The 10,157-nt window shown below is 35.7% G+C and overlaps 1 pseudogene; it reads left to right on the plus strand.

The window, feature by feature from the left end:
* The first annotated feature begins 560 nt into the window (after window positions 1-560).
* LOC111691719 lies at window positions 561-9,922 on the plus strand (annotated as a pseudogene).
* The last annotated feature ends 235 nt before the right edge of the window (window positions 9,923-10,157 follow it).

Raw genomic sequence — 10,157 nt, forward strand, 5'->3', positions numbered from 1 at the left:
TGTATTTTTAGGTATAATTGATCACTCTATAAAGTTTCACACTTGACATAAGACATTTATGTATTATTTATTTACATGTTTCAAACATTGTTAAGTACTAATGTTTGCCCCCACATCGGCGCGGTAGACTGCCGTACCGTTTACTTGCGATATCAAAACAACAAAATGAGAAAAAAATCAGCTTTGTAGGAATAATTACATCAATAGTGTCGCTGCCTCCCGGGCTATAAGTATTAGCACTGGATTTAAAAGAGATATCTTTGTGATCAGATGCTATAGCGATTTTTATTTTAATTTATTGTACAAGAAAAATTATATACCTAGATATTTTTTGTATTCCCTGTCACCAATTACCAATTACCAAAATTCCATGAACATCCTGCCAGTGATGTTAGTAAAACAATTATAAGAGGACTGTCAAAGGTTACGGAGAAAAAGGAAAGTCATGCTTTTTATCGCCAAGTAGTACACGTGGTGCGTTGTTATTTGTAAATATAATGATGAAGCAGTAATATCTGTAACGACAGTTCATATAAAATAATTTAGTTGTTAACGATTGTTTCAATGATCATAATCAAAATTATTAGACATGGGAGAAGAAAATGGCATTTCGCATATATTCAAGGGAACGCTTACTCAGCTGTTTGCGGCGGTATTCGGTAAGAAACAACTGTTTTGTCACTATTCATAAAAATTTACGTTGGCAAATTCGTCATTATGATATGATAAAATCGAGGTCGGCGTCTATTACATAACATTTTTAACATTAACTTAAAGACTCACTCGTAACTAGATCTGTCATAATTGGCCACGCACCAAAGACGCGTGGATCATCACATAAAATAAAGTGAAGAATTATTATAAGATTTATGTCATTGTATCATTGTGAAACACGTAATAGTATATTAAACAAGAAGGTTTGAAAACGACTCTTTGCACACGAGCGAGACATATTGGTGGGCCGAGCCGAAGGCGAGGTCCACAAGTCGAGCGGGTGTGCAAAGAGGTTTTCAAACGAGTTTTTTACGATACTTTTAATTTAAATCGTTTTTATTACTAAAATTGCCAACACATTAACAAAATAAATTAAATACAACTTTTAATTTAACTCGTTTTTATTAAGAAAATTGCTAACGCATTAACAAAATAAACTAATATTTAATATTTATGGTAACATTTGAACATTCCTTCAAGGTTACGCTGGGAAAAGCAGTATTATTGTGCACCTTGTTTTCGGTAATAGAGAATATTTTTGGTGTCGTGTTTTTAGTGCAGTTTTTCAGCGTGCGGTCGTTGTTTTCTTGTTGTATTCCAGTAGACGATCGTTGTTCTGGTTCTGTGGCAGCAGAAGACACTGAAGACTCTATCTTTTTCGAAACTTCCATTTTATTTCTCAAACAGTCATCAACGTAGCCTTCGGCAACTGTACTGGATTTCCACCCTCCATGGCGTTTGAGGGCAAGCAGATTTGAGCCAGAATTGACTAAAATTGTGGCCGATGAACGCCGAAAACAATGTCCCGTGTAACTTTCTGGATTCTCTAGCATCAAAAACTTGGCGATTTCCCTAGCCATGTTTCCAATTTTGTTGATGCCAACGTTTTGGCTTGAACATTTTCCGTTTTGATAGTTTAAAAAAAACCTGCCTGTCTTCAGATTAGGAGGACGAAGAGCACAGTACTTTTTTAAGATAGTGTAAAGGTTTCCTGTAATTGTAAAACACCTTGGTACCTTTGTTTTTGTATTCTTCAGTTTAATCAGCATAGCACTGCCGAAATCTTTGGTGTCTTCTATTTTGAGATAACATAATTCCTCCCTTCGACATGCCCCAGATAGTCCAACTGCCACCACCGCCTTGATAAGTAAATATTTGTCGTCTGATGCTTTCGTCAAAAACCGGCAAAAATCATCTTCTGTGAGGATTTGGGACTTCTTTGGGACGTAGTTTTCGGATTTTCGTTTGATTAGCGCTTGCAACTTTTTATAGCTTCCAAGATCTATGTTGTGATTGGCACTTAACGTTGACTTGAGCATCGAAAAAATCGTCCACAACGTCGAAGATTTATATTTCTTAGATAGTTCTTCAAAATACACCATTACTGCGTTTTCTGAGAAAGTTTGGACATTTTTGGCTAGTCGCCAGTCCATAAATCGGCTTAACTCAGCTTCATACCTGCTTCTGGATTTTGTGGGCAGCAGTTCCGAACATATTTCGCTTGCTTTCTGTAAAATCTCTTCAGAATCACACATTTTCACACCCAAACTTCGGGAATTCAACAATTTTTGAAGTATCTAATCAACAAAATAAAGGAGCCGTGACGGTTGCTATGAAACTCAGCCAACTTGAAACATTGCATAATTTGGGTGACAACATCAAACAAAAATCACAATCTGGAGACGCGTGTGCAAAGATGACATAACCGTGTGCAAAATGTTTAGCACACGGCGTGTGCAAAATACCGTTTTCAGAGCGTGTTTTCCGTGCGCAAAACCCCCTTCTGCAAGGCAGTCGTATAAAAATTGTTTTACGCATCTTTACCATCGGTTCCACAATCTCGATGGGATCCGTTATAGATCGATTCGATAGATAGATTCGATTCGCGGCGATGATAAAATACCTTAATCTGAAGAGAACGACCGTTCGACATCTACTGATGAAATATTTACATAATTAAATAATATACTTCCAAGCTGGTCTAACATGAAAATTTTCACTCGGGGTTGTATTTATGTTGTTGGGCAAAGGACCCCGCAGGTACCTTATGGAAAATGGCTTTCAGCCAATAGTTGTGAAACTTTGGATTTGAATAGTTCTCGAAGCGTAGATAAAAAGTTATCATAGGCACTAAGCTGAGAAAATTATATTTTCCGAGATATAGTCGATGAAAGCTAGGAGTTATAGCACCGTGCGGTATAATTTAAAGAAGACTCTTAGCTTGTAAGGTCAAATGAAAAGAAGCCGTGCAATCTGTGCCAAACACATGTTATCGGGGTCACTCAATCCGAATCTGCCATCCATTCGGCTGTGCGGATAAGTTTCAAGGTCACATCAAGATCAAATGAAGGTCATTGTAAGATCATTGTAAATGTAATCTATCCCAAACATATGTAATCGTATTATAATAATATTAAGTAATATTTTATTACAGCTTTAGGATAATTTTTATTATATTGTATTACGCATTTGCAAAATATACAGTGAGAAGACTTAAGAGGATAACATGTTGTAAGATGTTCCATGGCCAACCTGGTTTTGGAGTTTACTAATTAATTGGGTAGGTTAAAAAATCGATAAGTAAAAACTTTTTTAAAACTAAAGTACCTACATGATTTACTAATGTTGTACTACACACCTATCAAACATCGTTGATGAATACATATGTTTTTGACTTTACTATACATCGTAACGAATTGAATCATTTTCAAATAAGAAATAATATTGTCTGAAATAAAAGGTATAACATAAATTATAATTAAGTAATGCAATTATCAATTAATTATTTGCATTAATTGTAGTATTTAATAGCAAATCATCTGGGTACTTCACATGTGGTTGATGGCGGGCATAGCCTAGAAACCAAAAAAACACTGGCCACATGAGCACAAGTTCATACTACTCTCGCCCCTGAGTAACACGTGCAATAATATGCTAGGATTGGACCATTATCTTGATCATCACCATAATTATCTAAGTCTTCATCCACGTTGACATAACTAATGAATATTTGATGTCTTGCAACATTTCGGAATCTTGAGAAAATTCGTACTCTTAGAAGTCATGGTTCATCTATATGTTCATCCAACTGAAATTCATCATCATTTTCCCTAAGCACCTTCTGTATACTGTATACCCTGTATAGCATCTGTATACCAGAATGGATGGCTGATTCGGATTCAGTAACACCGACAATCTAAGAAATATGTGTTTCGGACAGATTGCACGGCTTCTCATCATTTGACTATACGATGAGTCTTCTTCAATTTATACCTCGCGGTACTACCTTTCGGCGACTATATTTCGAAAAATATAATTTTCTCAGCTTAGTGCCTATGACAACTTTTTATTTAAGCTTCGAGAACTATTCAAATCCAAATTTTCAGAACTATCGGCTGGAAGCCATTTTCCATAAGGAACTTGCGGGGTCATTTACTACCGATAAAACTGTGTTGCTGATCTGAGTAAGTTCATAATTTATTACTCCTTGCTTTTTTTTATTAATTTTATAAAAAAAACATTTAAACGAAGGGAGCAGCTTAAATAGGTATTTTTATTTTTTTTACTTTAATAATATTCTTTTCTATTCCAAAAAATATATCTGTTTTTTGTTTTCATTTGAATAGTTTTTATATGTTAATAATTTTATAGCTATTACCGGTAAATTTGTTTGCTGTTTCTTAGCACTAATTACGCTCGACATAAATAGACACAACTATACATCAAAAGACAACTAAAAATAAATCGTAAAAGAAATCGTTCGATTACAGGGAAATCGGCGACTAAACCGACAGTTAGGCAGCTCTCGTGGCTGACTGACGGCGGCGTCAATGGCTTGCGGACTGATTTAACAACAAAAAATTTAATGAATATAATGTAGGTACTTCTTTTAAGCTAATAATCTGCAACATCTGGCACCCATCAGTTTACCATCATAGAAGTAAGGTCCTATGATTTTGGTATCAATAATTCTAACCTAAACGTTTACTGAAAACTTCTGTTGAAATGCAGTTTCTCCGTGCCAATGTAAATTACCATTAGTCCATTTGAAATAAATGTTAATATCAGAAAATCCATTACAAAAATTAAACACATTTGACCAAAGAATTCTGCATATGAAAGGATCGTCCCTCTTTCTTTCTTTTTACCACTTACATAACCCTAATCTTCTCAGTTTATCTTCCTCTCTCAAGCTCAAGAGATTCACTTTTTTCACTTTATAACATTTGAAACCATTTTTCGTAATATGCTTCTTACACTATCATTCTCTAAATTGTAGTACACTGACTATTTTGCTCATTTTCCCATTTACATAATTTAAAATTCTGTTAACATTACCTATTTTATTAACAACAGCTGATTTTATTAGAGAAAGTTTTCTAAATTCTGCAAGTGCTTGAATAGGATTTGAAATTGCGTTGCCGTGTCTACAACAGTTTCTACGTTAACACGATAATGTTTACATTTTTTATACCAAAATTGTAAAAAATGTAATAAATATAAAAGATACAGGTAACATGTATTATATCGCATGAAAGAGGAAAAAACAAGCAATTATTTCATACGGTATTTTAAAAATCTGTTTACACTAGGTGAAAGATATAAATTTTGCCATGAAATGTTATTAAAATAAGTTTTCTCTATTTCTTAAATATAGACGACCTTAAACTTTCGGTACATTTCCGTTTTTTTCATCATTACTCACAAAGTTGGCTACGAATTTTAAATTTATTTTTACGAGCATAAAGGCCTCAAAAAATGCTACTAAAAACATATAAAAATTTTTGACACGCGAGATATATTAAGCGAGATTCATAGGAGTGGCCCTCTTATAGTAGACAGCCTGTATAAAATAGTTTAATCCTTATAGTCCTTAATTGTTTATTTTTTGTCATTAATGCTGTCGTAGGATTGACGCAATGTAGTTAGTTACTTAAGGTAAACAGAAATTAAAAAAATAATAAATTGTTTACATGTAATCATTTTTAAACCAATGCAAAATTCATTTGGTGTTTTAGTATACAAGAATTTCGTCTATACAAGGTGTTTATTAAACATAAAAATTCAAGGGGTTATTCCCTGGACTGTTCTGAGAATATTTTGTCCTTTGATGAAAAGTCGCTTCGTTGCGAAGATATAGGGCGAGAAATATTTTCGACAATAACATTTTATTACTGAAAATTACATGTAAAGCTTCTTAATCTACAAGAACTACCTCCAGCCAGGATACAAGAATCCAGTCTTCTCCTCATTGACTGCCGAACTCTTTCAAATAAACCTTTGTCGTTTTTTATTGAGTTACACCCAGCAATTATCCGATTTCTTAAATCGTCCACATTTGCCACTGGAATAGTGTAAAATAATGACTTTAGATGGCCCCACAGCAAATAATTCAAAGCGTTTAAGTCCGGAGATTGAGTAGGCCTAAAGTGAGGTCCACCTTGACCAATCTAGCGACTCCGTATGTTACTGTTAAAAACTCACGAGCAACCACACTAAAATGCGCTGGTGCACCATCGTACATAAACCACATTGCATTTCTTGTTGCCAATGGTAAATCCTCCGGAAACTGAGTTTTTTTGGTAGAAAACCGGTCCAATTAGCTAGTCACAATTCCAACACAAACGTTCAACGAGTAATGATGTTGAAAATAATCTTCAAGTACCTCATGTGGATTTTCTTCAGCCCACACATGGTTGTTCTGAAAATTTCTTATTGCATTTCTTCAGAAATTCGCTTCATCGGTAAAAAGAATCAACGTTAGTAGTTGAAGGATTTGTACCAATGTGTGCAAAAGCCATTGACAGAATGCAATATGTGGAGGAAAATCGGCAGGAAGAAGTGTCTGAACGCGTTATATGTGGTATACCCATACCACATACAACAAGTATTATAATAATAATAGTAATAATAATAATAATATCTCTACTCCTCATTCTAACTACGAGAGTTAGCCCAGAAGTCGGAGACTTGTGCGGGAGAGGAGGCGGCATATTATTATTACGCAGGCCGCATTTGCGCCCAGGAACGACTTATGTTGGTAGGCCCTAACCACCATTCAGTGCAGGAATGAGGGAAACCTGGAAAACCTCATTAATTAGGAGGGTGGTCAAATGCCAACCGCTGTCAATCTCTCACATTGCACAGAGGGCGCCAATCCTCCGTACAAGCATAGCTAATCTACGGTCTACCGGCCTCGGGATTCGAAACCCGGGCAGATTGACACATCGATTTAAGTACTGACGCCTTAAACCGTGCGGCTATCGACCGTGTAGTACCATAAGTAGTCCATAAGAATATTCCAAACAGTTACATTGAAAGTATTTGCAATTTTTCGAGTAGAAGTAAGTACCTACCTTTACCGTGCAAAACACATTATTTTCCCCTTCTACCGTTCTTACTGTCATTGGCCTTCCTGGTCCTCCACTTCGTATCAATGTGCCTATTTCATGAAGACGTTGATAAATACTTTGGAAGATTTTTCTATTAGGAACATTAGAGCCAGGAAATCGTTCAATGTACAACCGCCTAGCTTTTAATGAACTGCCATCAGCAAGTCTATATCAGTCATCTCGGCGTTCGTTTAGCGATTTGTGATACTAACAGAAGTTTAACTGTTAAAGACAAAAAATACACGTCAAACAATTAAACGTCAATTAGTCGCAACAAATTCGACACGTACAAAATGATCAATCACGAGACGTATTCAAATGAAATCCTCGTTCAAATTGGTATCTTTTCAGTGCAGGCACATGCCTCCTTTTTAAAAATTTATATTAGGTCAATCCAATGTAGTATACCATACTTTTATTTCGATTACATTAATAATTTCAAAAATATCAAAATTAGTCTTGTAGAAATTTTTTCTCGTCCTGTATCCTAGAAACAAACCGGCTTTTCAAAAATCATCAAAGGACAAAATATTCTTAGAATAGTCCGGGGAATAACCCCTTGGATTTTTGCCGTACGTTTAATAAACACCCTGTACAATTATTTTGTTGTTGCATGATAATTTTTTTTTGGTTAGTCGACTCCAAATGCTTTTCAGCATTTAAGTATGAGTCATTTTAAAATAACATTAGAAGCCAATTCACATTGTTTAAGTCATAAATAATATACATCGGAAACTTTGTGGCGATATTCAAATAAATAAACAGTAGTAATCAATATTGTCAATAAACCTTTTACAATATTAATATCATCTAATTCAGAATTAGAAATGACTCTAAATTTTGCCATAAAAATAGCAGCGACGTATTTAAAAAAATTAACCTGATGATGGCGCTCGAAGACGAAACGTCGGATTGCAAAAATGTTGACGCCATTGGATAGAGCGAAAAAAGTGGCACTGTAAATATGCAATTTATTTTAAAATTCGTTTTCAAATAAAGCCAGGAAAAAATAAAACGATTTTGCAGTTTCGGGTTTTTCCGGATATATTCGGAACTACCCGGAATTTTTTTCCTAATTTGCGTCACCCTGCATCTCTTACCGTTTCCTAGATCCCAATGTTATCCCATCTTTATCTTGGACACACTATATAGATATTCGAATTCGATTTTAAGTTTGTAAGAAATATTTGAAAATTTTGCTTCAGTCTATATGTATAGCAGTTCAGTTTTCCATACCATACACGATTTTAGATTGATATCCAGTATTTTTAGGTACACTCTTCGCGATATCAGATGGCATGGTGATTGGATGGACAGCTCCCATGATCCCGTACTTAATTAGTGAAGACAGTCATATCAAGACCACCAAACACGAAGCTGAGTGGCTGGAACCAGCTTTACTACTTGGAGCTCCTTGTGGTCTACCGACAACAATCTTCTTCACCCAAAAGATAGGAAGAAAGAAGTCTCTCCTACTCGCGTCAGTCGTCGAGTTGTTCACTTGGATCATAGTTGCGTTCGCAGATAGAATACTATTTATATGCATAGCCCGATTCATAGCTGGAATGGCCAGCAACATGGCTTTCGTGGCTGCACCTATGTACGTAGCAGAAATAGCAGATCAGAAGATCAGAGGTTTCCTGTCGAGCATAATCTACCTTATGCTGTTACTTGGATGTTTAGTGGTGTACATTGTAGGTCCATACTTTCCTTATTACACCTCAGCGATTATTGGAGCAGGTATAGTCTTAACGGAACTAGCAGTATTTTCCTCTGTACCTGAATCACCTTACTACTTACTATGGAAAGGCCAACCAGAAAAAGCAAAGAAGTCGTTGGAGTACTTCAGACCTGGCGTGCCAGTAGAAGAAGAGTTGAAAGCGATAGAAGAAGCTATTGAAAGACAAAAGTCTGAAAAAGGAAAGATAAGAGACTTGCTTTCCGGCGGCAACCGGAAAGCTTTAATAATAATGTCTGCTTTGGCAGGGGGTCAAAAACTGTGTGCCATGAACGTGGTCTTGATGAACTTGCATCTTATATTAAAAGAAGCCGGATCTGTATACTTATCAGAATCTCTTACTGCCATAATATTTTCTTTGATAATGCTGACTGCAGCAACAATAGCTTCCTTTCAAGTGGACAAATATGGCAGGAGAATTATCTTGGTGACTTCATCCATTCTGACTGGAATGTCTTCTGATAATAGCAATCTATTTTAATGCGAAGTTTGTAGGTTATAACACGGACAAATTCAGCTGGATACCAATTGTTACAGTGATGGCGTACGCCATATGTTACAAAGCTGGGCTGGGTCTTGTGCCAATCGTCGTCACAGCTGAGATTTTCGCCACTAACGTTAAGGCGATCGGGATGACGGTGGCCGACGCTATGTTCGTGATCTGGGGTATAGTCAGCCTGCAGGTGTATCAGTGGCTGGCGGATCCCTATGGAATGCACATTCCTTTCTATATGTTTTCAGTATTTGGATTTCTGTTAGCCATTTTTACAGCGTTGTATGTGCCTGAAACTAAAGGCAAAACTCTGGATGAGATCCAAAAGATTCTGAATGGAGTCAAACCTAAGGATGTCATGTCAGAAAAAGGTATACCTCTGATGGCACAAAAAGAGCGTTTAGAATAAACAAGTATCTAGTCAATACTGCCTTTGACTTATTTCTTTATTGAATGAAATCGACACTTTGAGGAAGCTTAGATATCTGTGGAATGTTGAAGTCTATCCAAGAATGTAGGAGACTACAATTTTATGTACCTATTGTGTTAAGGAATGACTGCGCACATTTCCTTTTTTATATAAAATTCCAGTTTATAAAATAAAAAATAATTTTTTCACACGGTGTATTTTTTTATATGTATGAAAAGTAAAATTCTATGAATATTTTTGTATATGGTCGTTTATTCCACGTTCTTTACCTTGTTGGTTTCGTATTAAGAGATAAAAAAATACATAGGCCATTGTTGAAAATCTCCTTGATTTCAAAACAAAACTTAAAATAGCAAGTGAATTAGTATTACACTGATGGATCTATCTCTG

Source organism: Anoplophora glabripennis, unplaced genomic scaffold (genome assembly GCF_000390285.2).
Source record: "Anoplophora glabripennis isolate ALB-LARVAE unplaced genomic scaffold, Agla_2.0 scaffold44, whole genome shotgun sequence".
Lineage (NCBI taxonomy): Eukaryota > Metazoa > Arthropoda > Insecta > Coleoptera > Cerambycidae > Anoplophora > Anoplophora glabripennis.